The sequence below is a fragment of the Salvelinus sp. IW2-2015 genome, linkage group LG18, assembly GCF_002910315.2.
Source record: "Salvelinus sp. IW2-2015 linkage group LG18, ASM291031v2, whole genome shotgun sequence".
Lineage (NCBI taxonomy): Eukaryota > Metazoa > Chordata > Actinopteri > Salmoniformes > Salmonidae > Salvelinus > Salvelinus sp. IW2-2015.
In genome coordinates this window covers 18876621-18898946 of record NC_036858.1, presented here as the reverse complement: position 1 = coordinate 18898946, position 22326 = coordinate 18876621, and the positions used below count along the sequence as shown (strand labels likewise).

Genomic DNA, 22326 nt, shown 5'->3' with positions numbered 1-22326 from the left:
CCGGTGCGGTACAATCCCAGCTCCTCGTATCGGCCGGGCTAGTTAGTGGGCATCGAGCCAGGTGCCATGAAGCCGGCTCACGCATTTGGTCTCCAGTGCGTCTCCTCGGGCCGGTGTCATGGCACCAGCCTTACGCATGGTGTCCCCGGTTCGCCAGCACAGCCCAGTGCGGGCTATTCCACCTCGCCGCACTGGCCGGGCTAAGGGGAGTATTCAACCAGGTAAGGTTGGGCAGGCTCGGTGCTCAAGAGCTCCATACGCCTCACGGTCCGGTCTATCCGGTGCCACCTCCTCGCCCCAGCCCAGTACCACCAGTGCCCACCACCACGCACCAGGCTTCCTGTGCGCCTCCAGAGCCCTGTTCCTCCTCCACGCACTCGCCCTGTGGTGCGTGTCCTTAGCCCGGTACCCACCAGTTACGGCACCACGCACCAGGCCTACTGTACGCCTCAGCAGGCCAGAGTCTCCCGTCTGCCCAGCGCCGCCTGCGCTGCCCGTCTGCCCAGCGTCGCCTGCGCTGCCCGTCTGCCCAGCGCCGTCTGAGCTGTCCGTCTGTCCAGCGCCGTCTGCGCCGCCCGTCTGTCCTGAGCATCAAAGCCGCCCGTCTGTCCTGAGCCACTAGAGCCGCCGCAGTCAGGAGCCGCTAGAGCCGCCCGCCAGTCAGGAGCCGCCAGAGCCGCCAGCCAGTCAGGAGCTGCCAGAGCCGCCCGCCAGTCAGGAGCAGCCATAGCCGCCGCCAGTCAGAGCCGCCATAGCCGCCGCCAGTCAGGAGCTGCCAGAGCCGCCCGCCAGTCAGGAGCTGCCAGAGCCGCCCGCAGTAGGAGCTGCCAGAGCCGCCCCAGCCAGTCATGAGTTGCCCCTCAGTCCGGAGCTGCCCTCAGTCGGAGCTGCCCCTCAGTCCGGAGCTCCCCCTCAGTCCAGAGGCGCACATCAGTCCAGTGGGGTTATTTTGGAGGGTCTGCGTTCCGAGGAATCCACGGAGGCGGGGATTGACTATGGTGGAGTGGGGCCACGTCCAGAGCCGCACCGTGGACAGATGCCCACCAGACCCTCCCCTATAGGTTCAGGTTTTCCGGACCGCACCTTGGGGGGGGGGGGGGGGGTACTGTCACGTTCCTGACCTTATTTCCTTTGTTTAGTCTTTATTTAGTTGGTCAGTACGTGAGCTGGGTGGGTATATTCTATGTTCTGTGTTTCTATGTTTAGGTTTGWSWWMYWKRYCWGRYMWRKWWSWCAATCAGAGGCAGGTGTTTTGCGTTGTCTCTGATTGKGAACCATATTTAGGTAGCCTGTTTAGGTAGCCTGTTTTTCACTGTTGGTTTGTTGGTGATTTTTTTCCTGTGTCAGTGTTTGTGCCACACGGGACTGTTTTGGTTAGATTTACTTTTGTTATTTTGTATTGTGTCTTGTTCAGTTTATTATATTAAAACCATGGACACTTACTACGCTGCGTCTTGGTCCGATCCCTGCTACACCTCCTCTTCARACGAAGAGGWGGAAATCTGCCGTTACASTTCTCTATTAATACTAGTCCTCTGCAAATAGGGCCTAAATAATAACTCATGCAGAATAAAACATTTCTTGCAGTAAAATTATACACCAAATGGGAACTTGGGAACAGGAGTGTAGAAATAGGATTTCTTTCTTTCTGCATCTTGAGAGAATGCAATGCTCAGTTAGATACAATCTGTAGAGGTGCCGTCTTCACCATAAGAGCATAATAAAAGCTGATAGTATTTCAACCACATAAAATATGTATCGAAGCCGAACTTAAATCCTAAACATGTTCAAGGTCAAACTGATGTCATTTGGACATTTTGCACAGAAACTCTTTCCCGTTTGTTTTTGCTTTTTTGTATTTTCTCCCCAGTCCCTAAAAGTATTTTGCTCCACAAAAGATGACAGAGAACTTTACCGACGCCAACTATACTGAACAAAAATATAAACGTAACATGCAACAATTTCAACAATTTTACTGAGTTACAGTTCATATAAGAAAATCAGTCAATTTAAATAAATAAATTAGGCCTTAATCTATGGATCTCACATAACTGGACAGACGCGCAGCCATGTTTGGGCCTGGGAGGGCATAGGCCTACCCACTTGGGAGACAGGCCTACCCACTGGGGAGCCAGGCCCAATCCAATCAGAATGAGGTTTTCCTCACAAAAGGTATTTATTACAGACAGAAATACTCCTCAGTTTCATYAACTGTCCAGATGGCTGGTCTTAGACAATGCCGCAGGATAAGAAGCCGGATGTGGAGGTCCTGGGCTGGTGTGGATACAYGTGGTCTGCGGTTGTGAGGCCGGTTGAATGTATTGCCAAATTMTCTAAAACGACGTTGGAGGCGGCTTATGGTAGAGAAATAAACATTTTAATTTTCTGGCAACAGTTCTGGTGGACATTCCTGCAGTCAGTATGCCAACTGCACGCTCCCTCAAACTTGAGACATCTGTGCCATTGTGTTGTGACAAAACCGCACATTTTAGTGGCCTTTTATTATCCCTAGCAGAAGGTGCACCTGTGTAATGACAATTGTATTTTATTTTATTGTTTATTTTATTGTTGCAATTTATTTTWATTTTTTTACATTAGTTTATTTAGTAACTTTATTTTAACTGCGTTGTTGGTGAAGGGCTTGTAAGTAAGCATTTCACGCATTTCACGGTAAGGTCTACACCTGTTGTATTCCATGCATGTGACAAATAAAATTTGATTTGATGTGATAAGGCAATATGATGATCTATACTGTACCATAAACTTAAACAGCAGGGGACTGTATTTGATCAAGGACGACGTAATGGCCGGGTTAAAACCCCTAAAAGTCTAAGCCTTGGGGGTGTTCTACTAAACTAACATATGGAATTGTTTTAAGATGGTCATACCATGGATCATTTTGGTATTAGATATTCCATTATATATCAGCCTTTTCCAGCTACAATAGTCATTTACAACATTAACAATGTCTACACTGTATTTCTGATCAATTTTATGTTATTTTAATGGGCAAAAAGTTTGCTTTTCTTTGAAAAACAAGGACATTTCTAAGTGACCCTAAACTTTTGAACGGTAGTGTATATATTCTCATCCCATTCGTTTACTAGATTGTGTGTATTAGGTTTTGTTGTGGACACTCAGGAGTCCATCAGCATAGATGCAGCTTAAATCAAATACAATTTTATTTGCAGAGTAAAGTGACTAGACATCAGGATAGATAATATTACGAGTAAAATAAAGAACAGAATAGCAGCAGCATATGATGATTATGAAAGTATTTGTGTATGTGTTCATATTAAATTAACTATTTAGCAGTCTTATGGCTTGGRASTAGAAGCTGTCTCGGGAGCCTGTTGGTCCGAGAGCCGATGCTCTGGTACCGCTTGCTGGACGGTAGCAGAGTGAACAGTCTACAGCTTGGGTGCCTGAAGTCATTGGCATTTTTTTGGTCCTTCCTTTGACACCGCCTAATATAGAGGTGCTGGATGGAAGGGAGCTTGGCCACAGTGATGTACTGGACCGTCTGCACCAAGCAGTGATGCGGCCAGTCAAGATGCTCTTGATGGTGCAGCTGTATAACTTTTTGAGGATCATATGGCCCGTGCCAAATCTTTTCAGTCTCCTGAGGCTTAGTTGGCTGCTAACCTTGAACATTAACATTTGAGTAATTGAGTGTCCGCAGAGGGGAGATGCTGCTATTAATTTTAATCCATGTGCAAATTAAATACACCCATATCAGCCTCTCTTAGTGCTTTAATCTTGGGACATTGTAATTAAAGTGAGGGAATAGCCCACCAATTCTGCAGATTGAATTAATATAAATTGGTCCAATTAAATTAAAACACTGACCCCCAAATGTCAGTGTATACCAAAACCTGAAAGGTTGATTCATTTTCAGCAAATTCAAAGTGCAACTTGGTGTTTCAATCAATCAACACTGTAAACGTGTACTATTTTTTTGGTCCTAAACATGGACATTAGGGCCTGGTTGCAAAGTCCTCGGACTTCCACTCCAAAACAGTAGATAGCGCTGTGTATGCAAATAGCTTTGGCTGAAATCCAATGATGGAATCTTGTCGATGTTGCAGCAGCTMACGTTAATAACATAAGATCTGCGCAAATACAGCCAGTTAAAAGGTGAGTTTACCGAAAATGTAGCTAACAAGACAGATTGTTACAAAGATTTAATGGAAATATGAATTAATATCTTTGTCGTTATGAAATTGAAAACAATGTTGCCATTTCTCAAAATAAACAATGAGTTGCAATCAGTAGCTACGTTAGTATGGGAATTTGAAGTTAACGTTAGCTACCGCTGCTAGTTAGCTAGCACCAACTTACTGGCTAGCAAACTGTAGGGGTTTAAAATGGGCTAATTCAATGTACCGCAGCTATTTGTTAGCCAAGTTATACATGCATGCCYTTAACATCGCATGAGAGTTTTAAATGCATGAAAACTAATTTCGCCATGTTGTAGTTCGTCAGCAAGGTACTTTATTTATTTGTAACAGTTGACGTATCGACAAATGGCTAGCTCAATTAGCTAACGTTAGCTAACTTGCTCTTCAAGTTTTGGTGTTAGCCAACTGTTAGTCATCCGTAACGTTAGCTAGCTAGCTAGCTAGCCACCCACCCATCCATCCAAAGCTTTGGTTTGGCGTTCAAGTATTGTTAGCTAGCTATGAGCCTAACGTTAGGTCGTTCGTTAGATGGCCATGTACCTAATAGGTAGCTAGCTAAGTGCTAACCGTACTTTGGRTTGATTGATTAGCCAGACAGCCCCCCGACTTGTGTTGTGGACGAACATCTGCCATAAACTTTTCCTACAGTTATCATTTCATGTTGGCTAATGCACATGCCATTCTACCTGTTTGAAATTGGCAAGTTGAAGATGGTGATTTTAACACAATACAGACAGTATAGCTGAGAAGGAAATGTATTCAGGAAATGTAGCTAACGTTAGGTAGTACCAGCCTGCATCCATTGTGCAGTTAGCTACTGCATTGCACCTCACAAGAACAATAGTAGCGGCTTAGTTTAGTGCAGTAGATTGACATGAAACATTCCATCTTGATAATGACATTTAGAAATTAACTGATCTTTTGGACCCATATTCCCCAATAACACATTTTCTTCTCTAACTTCCTAGACCGGACAGTTTATACAGCTTAATATGACCTAAAAACTGCCCACAGTCCCCAAATGAAGGGACAAATTAGGCTGGCAGCTCCAAATGTCAAAACATTTAGATAAAGAGATAATGATGGCGGCCACAGTGAGTATAAAAAACATTTGTGACACCTGCTCTTTCCATGWCAGGTTGACCAGGTGAAAGCAATCAGTGTAGATGAAGGGGAGGAGATGGGTTAAAGAAGGATTTTCAAGCCTTGATTGTGTATGTGTGCCATTCAGAGGGTGAATGGGCAAGACAAAAGATGTACATGCCTTTGAACGGGGTATGGTGCCAGGTGCACTGGAACATGCAACGCCGCTGGGTTTTTCCACGCTCAACAGTTTCTTGTGTGTATCAAGAATGGCCCACCACCCAAAGAACATCCAGCCAACTTGAAACAACTGTGGGAAACATTTGGAGTCARCATGGGCCAGCATCCCTGTGGAACACTTGACACCTTGTAGAGTCCATGCCCCATTGAATTGAGGCTGTTCTGAAAGGCAAAAGGGGGTGCAATGCAATATTAGGAAGGTGTTCCTAATGTTCTGTACACTCAGTGTATTGTGCATACCCCACCATACCATGAGACAGCCATGTTTTAGATGATTGTGATTGGTATCCTTTTAAAAGATTGTCAAACTATTTCATAGTAACTTAAACATTATCTTAAACTTAAATTATATTACACAAGAAAAAAAAGTATTCTTATTCGCATATGTTGTAGCTTGGACCCTATTTTACATCGTSTGAGGGTTTTGGGTTGTGCCTGCCATCGGTTGAGATACATGCTCTTCAATACAGGGAGGGTGTCATGTTTTGGCTGATATATTTACTAAAATGGGAATACAATTTAAACGTCAACTTTCAAATGGTACCACAAGATGGTTGGAGGTCCACACATCAGATAATGTTGGCTTGATTGGGAATATCTGTATTAAATTATACTGTCTTCCATAGGAAAACTATTGCAAACATTGAAAAATATAGATAATAAAATTGACATTCAACGGTGTATGGTCCAGCAGCCATCTTTGTGGTAGTAATTAGAAGTACAATTTCATCAATTTAAATTTCAATGGTGTTCCAGCTAAATTGTAGTGGTCTGAATGGATAGAAATAGAATTCATAGAATGGACATATGATTGAAATGACACCCACCCTGTATTCAAAAGCATGCTGTGTTTAAACCGATGGTGGGCACAACACAAAGACCTCATGAAAAAATTGGTGTTTACACGTTTTTAGATACTTTTTTTTATAGGCTTTAATGTAAATTGTCCATTTTTYTCTAAGAAACCTATATCTCCTGATTGTTTTGGTATTTGGGTCCAAAACATCACTTTCTGACTACTTCCTCCATGGGAAAACATGTATGGAAAGTTTTGTTTAAATCCAAAGGGATGCTGTCAAAAAGTGATTGAATTCAAATGGATTTACCTGTGTAACCTCTAGGTGCTGCTGCACTGTTAGTAATAGCATCAAATAGAAGGTGACATTAGATACAGTGCATTCGGAAAGTWTTCAGACCCCTTGACTTTTTCTACATTTTGTTACGTTACAGCCTTATTCTAAAATGGATTAAATATTTTTTTCTCATCAATCTATAAACAATACCCCATAATGACAAAGTGAAAACAGATTTGTAGACATTTTTGCAAATGTATAAAATAAAACATACCTTATTTACATAAGTATTCAGACTCTTTGCTATGAGACTCAAAATTGAGCTCAGGTGCATCCTGTGATCATCCTTGGGCTTTCCATTGATCATCCTTGGGCTGTTTCTACAACTTGATTGGAGTCCACCTGTAGTTAATTCAATTGATTGGACATGATTTGGAAAGGCACACACCTGTCTATATAAGGTCCCACAGTTGGCCGTGCATGTTAGAGCAAAAACCAAGCCATGAGCTCCAAGGAATTGTCTGTAGAGCTCYGAGACAGGAYCATGTCGAGGCACAGATYCATTTCTGTAGCATTGAAGGTCCCCAAGAACACAGTGGCCTCCATCATTCTTCAATGGAAGACGTTTRGAACCACCAAGACTCTTCTTAGAGCTGGCCACTCGGCCAAACTGCGCAATAGGGGGAGAAGTGCCTTGGTCAGGGAGGTGTTCAAGAACCCGATGGTCACTCTGACAGAGTTAGAGTTCCTCTGTGGAGATGGTGAGAACCACCATCTCAGCAGCACTCCACCAATCCAGCCTTTATGGTAGAGTGGTCAGACAGAAGCCCCTCCTCAGTAAAAGGCACATGACAGCACGCTTGGAATTTGACAAAAGGCACTTAAAGGACTCTCAGACCATGATAAACAAGATTCTCTGGTCTGATGAAACCAAGAGTGAACTCTTTGGCTTGAATGCCAAGCGTCACGTCTGGAGGAAACCTGGCACCATCCCTACAGTGAAGCGTAGTGGCAGCAGCATCATGCTGTGGGATGTTTTTCAGGGACTGGGAGACTAGGTAGACGCAGCAGTCTCTGAATGTCCTTGTGTGGCCCAGCCAGAGCCCGGACTTGAACCCGATCAAACATCTCTGGAGAGACCTGAAAATAGCTGTGCAGCGACACTCTCCATCCAACCTGGCAGAGCTTGAGAGGATCTGCAAAGAAGAATGGGAGAAACTCCCCAAATGCAGATGTGGCAAGATTGTATCGTCATACCCAGGAAGTCACGAGGCTGTAATCGCTGCCAAAGGCGCTTCAACAAAGTACTGCGTAAAGGGTCTGAATACTTATGTAAATGTATATTTACAGATTTTGCAAAAATTTCTAAACCTGTTTTTGCTTTGTCATTATGAGGTAATGTGTGTAGACTGAAGAGGGGGGGGGGGGAAACTATATAATACATTTTAGAATAAGGCTGTAACGTAACAAAATGTGGGAAAAGTCAAGGGGTCTGAATACCTTCCGAATGTACTGTATGCATTAATCTCCCTTCCACCACCTCATAACCTCCTTTGCTTGGTTAAGTTGATGGGATTTGTGTGAGGAAGTACAATTGCGCAAAGTCAGGGATGAAAGAGAGTCCAGATGATCGTAGTTAAAAAAAATCAACAGATCAAATGTTTTCTGAGATTGAATTTTTAGGAAAGGAGGAGTCCTACGAGCAAGGGCAGAATATAAAATCGCTCCCATAGCACAGTCCACATTGGACCTCTATCGATTTCTAGTGCCTGTACCAATTGAGCAATTCCACACGTGGAAAGTGACAATTTTTGCCCCTATCAAGCCTGTGCATGCCTCTTGTAAGACCCTATGATCTGATAACAGCACATGATACAAACAACATTTTGGTGTCATTATAGTCCTTATAGTGTGCTCTAAAATAGGGAGWATGTCTAGATTCTGAAATAAAAATGTTCACATTCATTTATTCAACGTAATGAATATCTCAAAAGTATACTTTTTGATTTAGCTTATATTTAGAGATATTGTTTGGAGTAATATACTCTTCAAACTAGAGGTCGACAGATTTAATTAGGGCCGATTTTTCAAGATTTCATAACACTCAGTAATCGGCCTTTTTGTACGCCGTTTATGGCCGATTACATTGCAATCCACGAGGAGACTGCGTGGCAGGCTGACCACCTGTTACGCGTGTGCAGCATCAAAAGGACCTTGTGGCTGCAAGGAGCCAAGSTARGTTGCTCGCTAGCATTAAACTTACCTTATAAAAACAATCAACCTTCACATAATCACTAGTGAACTACACATGGTTGRCGATATTACTAGGTTAACTAGCTTGTTCTGCGATGCATATAATCAATGCGGTGCCTGTTAATTTATCATCGAATCACAGCCTACTTCGCCAAACCGGTGGTGATTTAACAAAAGCCTATTTGCGAAAAAAGCACAATCGTTGCAATAATGTACCTAATCATAAACATCAATGCCTATTTTTTATTATATATTTAGTTTTTAAAAAATCATGTTAGCAGGCAATATTAACTAGGGAAATTGTGTCACTTTTGCGTTCAGTGCAAGCAGAGTCAGTGTATATGCAGCAGTTTGGACCGCCTGGCTCGTTGCGAACTGTGTGAAGACCATTTCTTCCTAACAAAGACCGTAATTAATTTGCCAGAATTTTACATAATTATGACAACATTGAAGGTTGTGCAATGTAACAGTAATATTTAGACTTAGGGTTGCCACCCTTACAATAAAATACGGAACGGTTCCGTATTTCACTGAAAGAATAAACATTTGGTTTTCAACGTGATACTTTCCGGACCATATTAATGACCAAAGGCTCGTATTTCTGCGTTTATTATATTATAATTAAGTATATGATTTGTTAGAGCAGTCTGACTGANTAATTAAGTATATGATTTGTTAGAGCAGTCTGACTGAGCGGTGGTAGGCAGCAGCAGGCTCATAAGCATTCATTCAAACAGTAGCTCTTAGCAACGCTTGAGGCACAGCACTGTTTATGACTTCAAGCCTATCAACTCCCGAGATTAGGCTGGCAATACTATAGTGCCTATAAGAACATCCAATAGTCAAAGGTATATGAAATACGAATCGTATAGAGAGAAATGGTCCTATAAGAACTACAACCTAAAACTTCTTAACTGGGAATATTGAAGACTCATGTTAAAAGGAACCACCAGCTTTCTCATGTTCTGAGCAAGGAACTTAAACGTTAGCTTTTTTACATGGCACATATTGAACTTTTACTTCTCCAACACTGTTTTTGCATTATTTAAACCAAATTGAACATGTTTCATTATTTATTTGAGACTAAATTGATTTTATATATGTATTATATTAAGTTAAAATAAGTGTTCATTGTTCATTCAGTATTGTTGTAATTGTCATATATTTATACAAATCGGGCGATTTAATCTGTATCGGCTTTTTTTGGTCCTCCAATCTGTATCGGCTTTTTTTGGTCCTCCAATAATCGGTATCAGCATTGAAAAATCACAATCGGCCGACCTCTACTTCAAACACGTCAAATTTCCAGAGTGGGTGCTCTGCTACTTTTGAAGATTTGACCCATTTATAGAAATTGACATTATAGGTCATTAATCAATCACGTTCAGCAAATCACCAGCAGAGGAAGTTTCCTTCGAATACATTCTCCCACTCACTGTGTTGGTGGTGCTCATAAAACTGATCTTAACTTCAAAAGTATCAGCGCACCCACCTTGGAAGTTTTATGTAGCCTACTTGTATAGTATGTTTTAAAACAATATATTTAAACAAATTTAACTCAAAATGGGTTCTTTTGAGATTCATATTAATATTTTGACTATTGAATACATTAAAGTAAAATGTATTTCGTAATCTAAACATAATTTAGAGCACACTATTAGAAGTGTAATGACACCAAGATGTTGTCTGTATCGTGTACGTTTAATGTAGGAGGCATGTATATGTTTATAAAGGGTCTAACAAAAAATGGTTTGTGTTAAATATAAAAAGCATATCAAACTTCCTACCTCCCTATTAAGTTTATATGTGAAAATTGCCAGAACAATCTGAGATACCAAAACTATTTCCTGGCCTTCCTGGTGTGGAATTTCCCAATTATTGTTTTAAGGTTTTGTCTGTGACTTAGCGCAGTCTTTAATGACTGATGCATTGGAGATAGACCCGTGTTTCCTCTGAGACGCTCAGGATTGAGAAGCTTGGTTCTGGGGACTTTTTAAAAGGATGTAAATAATAATGTATTATGCTAAAATAGAATTTCCACCTCCAGAAATGAGCCCAATGACATAGGCTTGGTAAAAATTATTTTAATATAATGAACCATGCTTAACACCTATGCATTAGAGCTGGGACGATAAACCGAAAATGATCGACACCAACCATACCGATCACTTATGGCAGGAAAATTGATGGCTACAACCACCAAACAAAAATATAAACACAACCTGTAAAGTGTCCCATGTTTAATGAGCTGAAATAAAAGATCCCAGAAATGTTCTGTATGCACATAAAGCTTCTCATTTTGTGCACATTTGTTAGTTACTATTTCTCCTTTGCCAAGATAATCCATCCACCAGACAAGTGTGGCATATCAAGAAGCTGAATAAACAGCATGCTCATTACACAGGTGCTTCTTGTGCTGGGGACAATAAAAGGCCACTCTAAAATGTGCAGTTTTGTCACACAACACAATGCCACAGATGTCTCCAGTGTTGAGGGAGTGTGCAATTGGCATGGTGATTGCAGGAATATCCACCAGAGCTGTTGCCAGATCATTTTAATGTTCATTTCTCTACCATAGGCCACTCCAAACGAATTTGGCAGTATGTCCAACCGGCCTCACAACCGCAGACCACGTGTAACCACGGCAGCCTAAGACCACTGTATCTGGCTTTTTCACCTGTGGAATCGTGTGAGACCAGACAGCCAATGAAACTGTGGGTTTGCACAACCGAAGAATTTCTGCACAAACTGTCAGAAACCCTCTCAGGGAAGCTCATCTGCGTGCTCTTCGTCCTCACCAGGGTCTTGACCTGACTGCAGTTCTGTGTCGTAACCGACTTCAGTGGGCAAATGCTCACCTTTGATGACCACTGGCACGCTGGAGAAGTATGCTCTTCACGGATAAATCCTGGTATGGCATTGTGGAGGTGAGCGGTTTGCATGATGTCAACGTTGTGAACATAGTGCCCCATAGTGGGGTTATGGTATGGGAAGGCATAAGCTATGGACAACGAACACAATTGAATTTTATCGACGGCAATTTGAATTTAGAGATACCGTGATGAGATCCTGAGGCCCATTGTCGTGCAATTCATCTGCCGTCATCATCTCATGTTTCAGCATGATAATGCACGGCCCCATGTCGCAAGGATCTGTACACAGCCCCTGGAAGCTGAACATGTCTCAATTCTTCCATTGTCTGTCACCCAGTGAGCATGTTTGGGATACTCTGGATTGATGTGTACGGCAGTGTTCCAGTTCCTGCAAATATCCAGCAACTTCGCACAGCCATTGAAGAGGAGTGGCAAAACATTCCGTAGGCCACAATCACCTGATCAACTCTATGCGAAGGAGATGTGTCGCGCTGCATGGGGCAAATGGTGGTGACACCAGATACTGATTGTTTTTTTTTGATCCACGTCCCTACCTTTTTTTTTTTAAGGTATCTGTGACCAACCGATGCATATCTGTATTACCAGTCATGTGAAATTCATAGATTAGGCCTATGAAGTTTTTTCAATTGACTGATTTCCTTATGAACTGAAACTCAGTAAAATCTTGATAATTGTTGTTTTGTTCAGTGCAGTAGAAGTTAAGGATAATGCAAAGAACTGGTGCACATTAATGTTCTAAACTTATCGTTNAACTGGTGCACATTAATGTTCTAAACTTATCGTTGTCACATCAATTCAGGCAATTTATCTCGACATGGATTTTTGTCCATGTGGCCCAGTTTTACTATGCATGGTCCATATCGGGTATGTTATTAGAAATATACACGTTATCACCTGTAGCCCAACTGATAGCACCATAGTGGCTATAAATGGGCTTCCCCGTGCTTTAGCCTATCTGCATTTAGCCTGTTGAGCTAATCATTAGCTAGATCCCACATGTGTTCTTTTAACTAAGTAGCATTATATTGATACATTTTATGTTCCCAAAAAACTTGCATAAACACAGTGAATATAATGTAGGCCTGACTGTTAGGGTAAATTGGGGTAAACGCCACCCTGCTTGTACTTTTCATTGAAACCACTGTCCCCCCCAACACATTCCCTGGTTTCCACTACTCTTGTACAACTAAAAATGTCATGTCTCATCTCAATTAACAAAAAAAAATATGATTAGGGTTACCTCAAGTAACACTACAATTGACCCATGTTACATTCAATCCAACTCTGCCCTATGCACTCATGGCAAATTGCTGAGCTGTGAAAGTACTTAACCCTGCCTCTGCTGAAAGCTAAAATGTTGTAGTTCACACATATTTAGGAGTCAAGAAATAAGTAGCAATGGAAAGCTGGGACCCCCATCTTTTTAACAAAGGCCATTAMAATGGCAGTTTTCCCCGTGATTGCAGTATGAATGGACAAGCATTGAATGCTTGTCCAGAATGCATGTTTCCCTCCCTGTGCCATTCACAATATGAATGCACCGTAAGAGGAATATTTATCTTGCATAGAACGCACAACAACAAGCCGACTAGGTAAATAGATAAATATTATACTATGGGGTTGTCTATTCATTACTCATTTTGATTGTAGATGAAAATACAATGTGGATTGTTCTACCATCTTCAAAGTGCACCTCGGCAGAAGTAGTTTTTCATGTTTCATATTTGTTTGGGGCGTGGCGGCCAGTGGCGATTGTAGCATGTACCTCTTGATGGGGCAAACTCTAAAAATTGTTTTAGATGCATAYCAGCAAAGCCACTACACAATACAACACTAAATGTATCAAATAAAATGTGTCACATGCGCCAAATACAGCAGGTGAAATGTTTACTTTACAAGCCATTAACCAACAATGCAGTTTTAAGAAAATAGTATAGCAAATAWTTACTAAATAAAATAAAARGTAACACAAAATAGGCAGGATATATACAGGGGGTACCGAGTCAGTGTACTGGTTAGCCAAGGTAATTTGTACAAGGAGGTAGGGGTAAAGTGACTATACATAGATAATAAACAGCGAGAAGCAGCACTGTAAAAACAAAGGCGGTGGACATTTGATTAATTGTTSAGCAGTCTCATGACTTGGGGGTAGAAGGTATTAAGGACCCTTTTGGATGGARACTTGGCACTCCGGTACCGCTTGCCGTGCGGTAGCAGAGAGAACAGTCTGACTAATTGCACTATAACAGTGACAAACTGTGCCAACAAACTGTTAGGGACTACATGTACAGTTGAAGTCTGAAGTTTACATACACCTTAGCCAAATGCATTTAAAYKAAGTTTTTCACAATTCCTGACATTTAATCCTAGTAAAAATTCCCTGTTTTAGGTCAGTTAGGATCACCACTTTATTTTAAGAATGTGAAATGTCAGAATAATAGTAGAGAATGATTTATTTCAGCTTTTATTTCTTTCATCACATTCCCAGTGGGTCAGAAGTTTGTTTACGTACGCTCAATTTAGTATTGGGTAGCATTGCCTTTAAATTGTTTTACTTGGGTCAAACATTTTGGGTAGCCTTCACAGCTTTCCACAATAAGTTGGGTGACTTTTGGCCATTCCTCCTGCAGAGCTGGTGTAACTGAGTCAGGTTTGTAGGCCTCCACACTCTTTTTCATTTCTGCCCACATTTTCTATAGGATTGAGGTCAAGACTTTGTGATGGCCACTCCGATACCTTGACTTGTTGTCCTGAAGCCATTTTGCCACAACTTTGGAAGTATGCTTGGGGTCATTGTCCATTTGAAGACCCATTTGCGACCAAGCTTTAACTTCCTGACTTATGTCTTGAGATGTTGCTTCAATATATCCACATAATTTTCCTTTCTCATGAATGCTATCTATTTTGTGAAGTGCACCAGTCCTGCAGCAAGAACGCCCACAACATGATGCTGCCACCCAGTGCTTCACGGTTGGGATGTTGTGCTTCGGGTTGCAAGTCTCCCCCTTTTTCCTCCAAACATAACGATGTCATTATGCCAAACAGTTTCATTTTTGTTTCATCAGACCAGAGGACATTTCTCAAAAAGTACGATCTTTGTCCCATGTGAGTTGCAAACCGTAGTCAGTTTTTTTATGGCGGTTTTGGAGCAGTGGCTTCTTCCTTGCTGAGCGGCCTTTCAGGTTATGTCCGATACTCGTTTTACTGTGGATATATTTGCTTTTGTACCTGTTTCCTCCAGCATCTTGACAAGGTCCTTTGCTGTTGTTCTGAAATTGATTTCCACTTTTCGCACCATAGTACGTTCATCTCTAGGAGACAGAACGCGTCTCCTTCCTGAGCGGTATGACGACTGCGTGGTCCCATGGTGTTTATACTTGCGTACTATTGTTTGTACAGACGAACAAGGATGAACCAGACTTGTGGTCTACAATWATTTTTTTTGAGGTCTTGGCTGATTTCTTTTGATTTTCTGATGTCAAGCAAAGAGGCACTGACTTTGAAGGTAGGCCTTGAAATACTTCCACAGGTACACCTCCAATTGACTCAAATGATGTCAATTAGCCATCAGAAGCTTCTAAAGCCATGACATAATTTTCTGGAATTTTCCAAGCTGTTTAAAGGCACAGTCAACTGTATGTAAACTTTTGACCCATTAGAATTGTGATACAGTGAAATAGTCTGTAAACAATTGTTAGAAAAATTACTTGTCATGCAGAAAGTAGATGTCCTAACCAACTTGCCAAAACTATAGTTTCTTAACAARAAATTGGTGGAGTGGTAGAAAAACTAGTTTTAATGGCTCCAACCTAAGTGTATGTAAGCTTCCGACTTCAACTCTAGCTGTCCCAACAGCAGAGCTTTCTTTTTAGCACCATGGAGTGAATCCTTAGCTACACCTGTCTATCAGCAGAGCCTTGTCTGGCAGCGAAACAGTTCATTCAGCATAATTTACTTACTTTAAAAACCATAGCTAATATGGCTGATTTGCTTAAACAAATGTGGATTCTACAGACAATTGAGATGTACAAACGTGGCGTAAAGGCTACGATGAGCGGATAAGAGGCAATCTATATTTTCAATAAGACATTAATGAGGAGCAGCGACACAATTCAGAACATGGGCCATTCTTATAGTATTCTCCCTGTACACTAAGTCTCAGAACTAGGGATGCACCGATATGACATTTTTGGGCGATTCTGATATTTTCCTTGCCAAAAAACCCGATACYGATATTTAMMAWTTTTGCGGCCKTTTAAGTATTTTGGTACAGTTAAATAGTTAAGCAACATACACTGACCAAAATGTTATTTTGTTCGCATTTACATGTCCCCATTACCAGTAAAACATAATCAAACCTATTGTTTTTCACTTACTTGCTGTGCTGTTTCGTTGTTCATTTGTTCAGTCTCAACCAGGATTTCATCATACATGTCAAGCAGTGAAGTTTCTGCTCTGTCTGTCAGTGGCCTCTTCTGTCGTGAGTTCTCTTCCTCGGTGTGCACTGTGTGTTACTGTGTSCGTTTCCATCTTGTCCAGCTGTGTCTGTAACATTTCACAGAAACTCTGTTTCTTGTCTGCATCGAAGTAGCGATCCTTGTACCTAGCATCGAGCATGGTGGCGAGACAGTAAAGAGGCTCAGAGAGAATGCCACCCAAGCGCTTGTTCACAGCCTCTAKTAGAGTACTTTTGCACGTTTTAACCCCACGGTATGTGTCGGCAGTTTTGTTGAACAGTGCCATGATTGAGGGTATCACGTCTGCTGCTGACGCAGTTGAACTTATTTCTCGAGTCAGTTGTTTGAATGGAGCTAGGAGTGTGTTCATGTTTCAATCATGTTCTCAAATGCCATTTGAAATGGCAGCAGCGGTATGAGAACCAGCAGATTCTAGAGCATGCAATACGGCTTTCCTCAGTAAAAAATCCTTGTCGACCCACTGTACTGTCAGACTCAGCATGCTCATGGGGCTGACATCGCTGGTCCAAATGTCAGTCGTGAAGCCCATAGCGAGTAGCTTATATATGTGTTTTTCAACAATACWGTGTAACTCCGGTAGGGCAACATCTGAAAAATAGCGCCTACTTGGTRGTGTGTACTGGTGCTCGACCAGTCAGCGAAAGCCAACATCATCCATGACAGAGAACGGTTGATTGTCAAGGGCACTGAATTACATTATCTTGCCGTTAATGGATTGCGCATTTTGAGTTGTCTCGCTGAAATTGTCTTACTCTTTCAAATGACTGCTCGACTTGAACTTAGTTGTTTAGTTGTTAGAAGTGTGCGCTTAGTATTTTTCTGCTTTTGTTCTGTGTAGCGCTGTATTTTTCATGACGTCATTACGTCATCTACCTACGTTTATATAGGTATGCACGTCAGCTTTGACATCGGTTTTGCACATCAGCGTTAAACTAGACATCGGGCCGATGTTGGCATTTTTAGCTAATATTGTCCTATATTGTTCCGATATATTGTGTGTCCCTAGTCAGAACTGTAGGTTAAATAAAGGGGGCATATAAGCAGACAATGAAAGCTCTTACAATATTTGATGATTACATTTCTCTAACACAAGCTATAGGCTACACGTGCACCACCAAGTCAGAACAGTAGGCTAAGTTTTGAGGCACCAAATTATTAGGGTGAGGCACATGGGCTACTAACAGCTTACTACACAACATACACTTAGTATTACTTTCTTAGCTACAGTAAMAGTGCATTTGGAAAGTATTCAGACCCCTTCACTTTTTCCACATTTTGTTACGTTGCAGTCTTATTCTAAAATTGATTAAATTGTTTTTTCCCTAATCAATCTAAACATTTACATAAGTATTCAGACCTTTTACTCAGAACTTTGTTGAAGCACCTTTGTTGAAGCACGATTACAGCCTCGAGTCTTCTTGGGTATGACACTACAAGCTTGGCACACCTGTATTTGGGGAGTTTCTCCCATTCTTCTTGGGTATGACACTACAAGCTTGGCACACCTTATTTGGGGAGTTTCTCCCATTCTTCTCTGGCATCCTCTCAAGCTCGTTCAGGTTGGATGGGGAGCATCGCTGCACAGCTATTTTCAGGTTCTCCAGAGATGTTTGGTCGGGTTCAAGTCTTGGCTCTGGCTTGGCCACTCAAAGATGTGTGCGCTTAAGGTCGTTGTCATGTTGGAAGGTGAACCTTCACCCCAGTCTGAGGTCCTGAGCGCTCTGGAGCGGGTTTTCATCAAGGATCTAATATACTCTGTTCATCTTTCCCTCGATCCTGACTAGTCTCTCAGTCTCTACCGCTGAAAAACATCCCCACAGTATGATGCTGCCATCACCATCCTCCAGTCTTGATGCTTGGCATTCAGGTCGACGTAGTGTCCCCATGAGTGACAGAACACTAATCCAATTACGGCGCAACTAAAGAACATTACCAACCCATACGTTCCGTATTTTCCGCTGGCTGCCCCACCCCACAGAAGTGCTGAGCACGTATTAATGCCAAAAAATAACAGGCAAATTATTATTTTTGGGAATAAACAGGTGGGGCTCAACTGGTGGGCTTCTGACCCACCTGCCCTGAATTATGGGTCTCCACTGGTGGCAGCAATGATTTTGCAGTGGCGTATCGCCACAGCTAAATGAATGCAGCGTGAACACTGACAGACCTTGTGTTCGCTAACACTTAGACAAGTTAGATTTTTTGCTGGACATTGCCACCAGAAATGCCTGTATTCTTCTACTCTTTAATCTGTACAGGAAATTGTTTTTTGAAATGGCATTTTGTTCCTGATTTAATTGCAATTGCTCAACATCAATTGACTATTGCTTTTTTGAAGCATTTCTATGTTTTTAACTAATATTTATTTGGGGCTTAACTTCTCTAGGTAGGGCGCAGCATTTTCACGTTTGGATGAAAAACATACCCAAATTCAACTGCCAGTTACTCATCACCAGGAGATAGGATATGCATATTTAGTAGGTTTGGATAGAAAACACTCTGAAGTTTCTAAAACTGTTTGAATCATGTCTGTGAGTATAACATAACTTATTTAGCAGGCGAAACCCCGAGAGACAAACCATTCAGATTTTTATTTTTTTTGGAGGTCACTGTCTTTTCAATGAGGTTTCATTGGAACCAGATTCTAAGCAACTTGCTTGCAGTTCCTACGGCTTCCACTGGATGTCAACAGTCGTGAGAAATAGGTTGAGGATATTCCTTTGTGTAATGAAGAAATACGGCCATCTTGAAGTCGAGCACTCCTGGTGTCCTAGACATGCGTTTCAATCAAACAGAAGGCATGCAACATATCGTTTTAATCCTGTATTGAACACATATCATTCCGTCTTCAATTTTATCGATTATTAACGTTAAAAAATACCTAAAGTTGTATTACATAAGTAGTTTGACATTTTTTGGCAATGTTTACAGTTACCTTTGATATATCTGTGTTTTTCTGGATCAAACGCGCCAAATAAATGGACATTTTGGACATATATCGACGTAATGAATCGAAAAAAAAGACCATTTGTGATGTTTATGGGACATATTGGAGTGCCAACAACAAGAAGCTCGTCAAAGGTAAGCATGAATTATATTTTTATTCTGCGTTTTGTGTCGCTCCTGCAGGGTTGAAATGTTTTCTCTCTTTTTTTACAATGGTGCTATGCTCAGATAATAGCATCGTATGCTTTCGCTGAAAAGACATGTTGACTGGATTCACAACCAGTGTAGCTTTAATTTGATATCTTTCATGTGTTGATTTAATGAAAGTTTGATTTTATAGTAATTTTCGTAGTCATTCATTTTAATGTGCGCTATGCATTTCTCAGGCTTTTTGCAATGATCCTGTAGCGGTCTTGCCTAAACTCATATTTTTGGATATAAATATGAATTTACCAAACATAAAATACATGTATTGTGTAACATGAAGTCCTATGAGTTGCATCTGATAAAATTAATCACTAACCTTTGAAAATCTTCATCTCTAATTCTGCTTTTTGTTAATGCTCTCTTTAGCTGAAAAATGGCTGTCTATTTTCTGTGACTGGCTCATACCTTACATAATCGTTTGGTGTGCTTTCGTCGTAAAACCTTTTTGAAATCTGACACTTTGGCTGGATTACAACAAGTGTAGCTTTAAAATTGTGATAAATACTTGTATGTTTGAGGAATTTAAATTATGATTTCTGTTTTGATTTGTACCCTGCAGTATCACTGGCTGTTGATGAGTGACGTCCCACATACCCTAGAGAGGTTAAGGAAAGGACCTTTCTCTTCCTAAAAATGTTTTTGGAGGAATTGTTCAATATAAGGCAAGTGACCCTATAGCCTATTAGGTGAACCAAAAACTAGCCTACATTATATTACCTGTTTGTGAATTAGCCTATACAAGGTCTCTCTGACTGCATTTAAACAGGCAGCCCAATTCTGATATTTTTGMCACAAATTTTACTTTTGACCGGTCAGATCTCGATTTTTTTGCCTATAATTGTACAAAAGATCAGAATTGGGCTGCCTGTGTAAACACAGCCATTGATATAGGCTGCTTGATTTAGACCAGGGGTGGGCCTGGTTGGTGTCACACTTTTTCTCCATCCCTAGCAAACACAGCTGATTTAATCAAATTGTATTCTAAACTGAAGATCATGATTAAGTGATCATTGGAGTTGGGTGTGTTAGCTGGGGAGGAGCAATACTGTGACACCAATCAGGCCCCCGAGGACTAGAATTGTCCACCCCAGATTTAGACACCCCACAAAACCTGTTCCGGTGCAGGGTTTCTGTTAGCCGGTAATAGCTGGCTTTTGGCAAAAAATAATAATAATGAAAAGCCGATAAATATAATTGGCGCCGGTCAATTGTCATGGTCGAATAAAAAAAATCACTGAAATAATGCATTTTAACCTATTTATTGACTGAAATGCCAGTCAATGTAGTGTGAGAGCTGCTGCTACAGCTCCTGATGCTGCTGGAGTGAAACGCGTTTTATAAGTCAAATCATTGCGCAACAATTCTAAATGCAATCGCGTGTTAACAGTTTTGATGGTCCTGTTTTTAACCTCTCTAGGGTATGTGGGACGGTAGCGTCTCACCTCGTCAACAGCCAGTGAAAACTGCAGGGCTCCAAATTCAAAACAACAGAAATCCCATAATTAAAATTCCTCAAACATACATGTACTTTACACCATTTTAAAGATACACTTGTTGTAAATCCAGCCACAGTGTCCGATTTCAAAAAGGCTTTACGACGAAAGCAAACCAAACGATTATGTTAGGTCAGAGCCAAGTCACAGAAAAACAGCCATTTTTCCAGCCAAAGAGAGGAGTCACAAAAAGCAGAAATATAGATACAATTAATCACTAACCTTTGATCTTCATCAGATGACATTCATAGGACTTCATGTTACACAATACATGTATGTTTTGTTCGGTAAAGTTCATAATTATATCCAAAAATCGGAGTTTACATTGGCGCGTTATGTTCAGTCGTTCCAAAACATCCGGTGATTTTGCAGAGAGCCACATCAATTTACAGAAATACTCATAATAAACATTGATAAAAGAGACAAGTATTAAACATGGAACTTTAGATAAACTTCTCCTTAATGCAACCGCTGTCAGATTTCAAAAAAACTTTACGGAAAAAGCACACCATGCTATAATCTGAGTACACCGCTCAGAGCCCAAATAAGCCATAAAGATGTTTTGGAGTCAACAAAGTCAGAAATAACATTATAAATATTCACTTACCTTTGATGATCTTCATCAGAATGCACTCCCAGGAATCCCAGTTCCACAAATGTTTTTTTTCTTCTCGATAATGTCCATCATTTATGTCCAAATTCCTCCTTGTTGTTGCGCATCGCAATTTGGTAAGAAGGACGCACGCCTTTACAGCCTCGAGTTGCATGTTCTATTAAGATGAATTACCATAATCTAAATGTGATTTCTGTCTTTCTGAGCATTGTGGGTGGATGCCCTAATCAATGCCTATGGGTCCAGTAAATGTCTTCAGTGTCGGGTAAATTAAAATGCTGCAGGCACCACATTTTCCTAACGGAAACTCTGTTCCGGCAGTACAGCTATAACCTCTAATTTTGTATGGTTTTATGGGATCTGTCAAATAGGCTTACGTGTATTTTTGTCGAGCAAAACTGGAAGGTACCAGGACCCCCCCCCACCCCCCCCCCCCCCCCCCCCCCCCCCCCCATATTTGGATGTTTCAATTTAAAAAATACTTTCACATGACTATAGAAATTGAACATTATGATTTAGAGACACAATATCAACAATATCCTATGATTTTAAAGGGACTACAGTCAATCTGTTAATAGGCTCTCACCATCATCCTTATCATTAGCTATTCACATAATTCAAGTCACATTCACCATTTGATCATTCATTCATTGACATCAGTGAGGGAGACACATTGGGTCTAACAACAATAGATCTAGGACAATAATTTAATATTTCTTTGTCATGACATTTCATAACCTGATTACCAGATAATTTTGTTTATAAGCCCACAAGGCAACTAATTGTTGTCATTCTAAATGTCCTGAATAATGGAAAGGAAAATACCATTGGTGTTGCCAATAGCCTACACAATTGGCACAGTGGA

General features: G+C 41.0%; 1 protein-coding gene across 1 annotated transcript in view; it reads left to right on the top strand.

Annotated features, from left to right (window-relative positions):
* Positions 1-4031: 4031 nt before the first annotated feature.
* The window catches only part of LOC111977890 (speckle-type POZ protein), a 45523-nt gene continuing 27228 nt past the window's right edge, over positions 4032-22326 (top strand). Inside the window, exon 1 of the mRNA XM_024007665.2 lies at positions 4032-4137. The gene's annotated coding sequence lies outside the window, so the exon portion shown is untranslated. The remainder of the gene's footprint in view (positions 4138-22326) is intronic.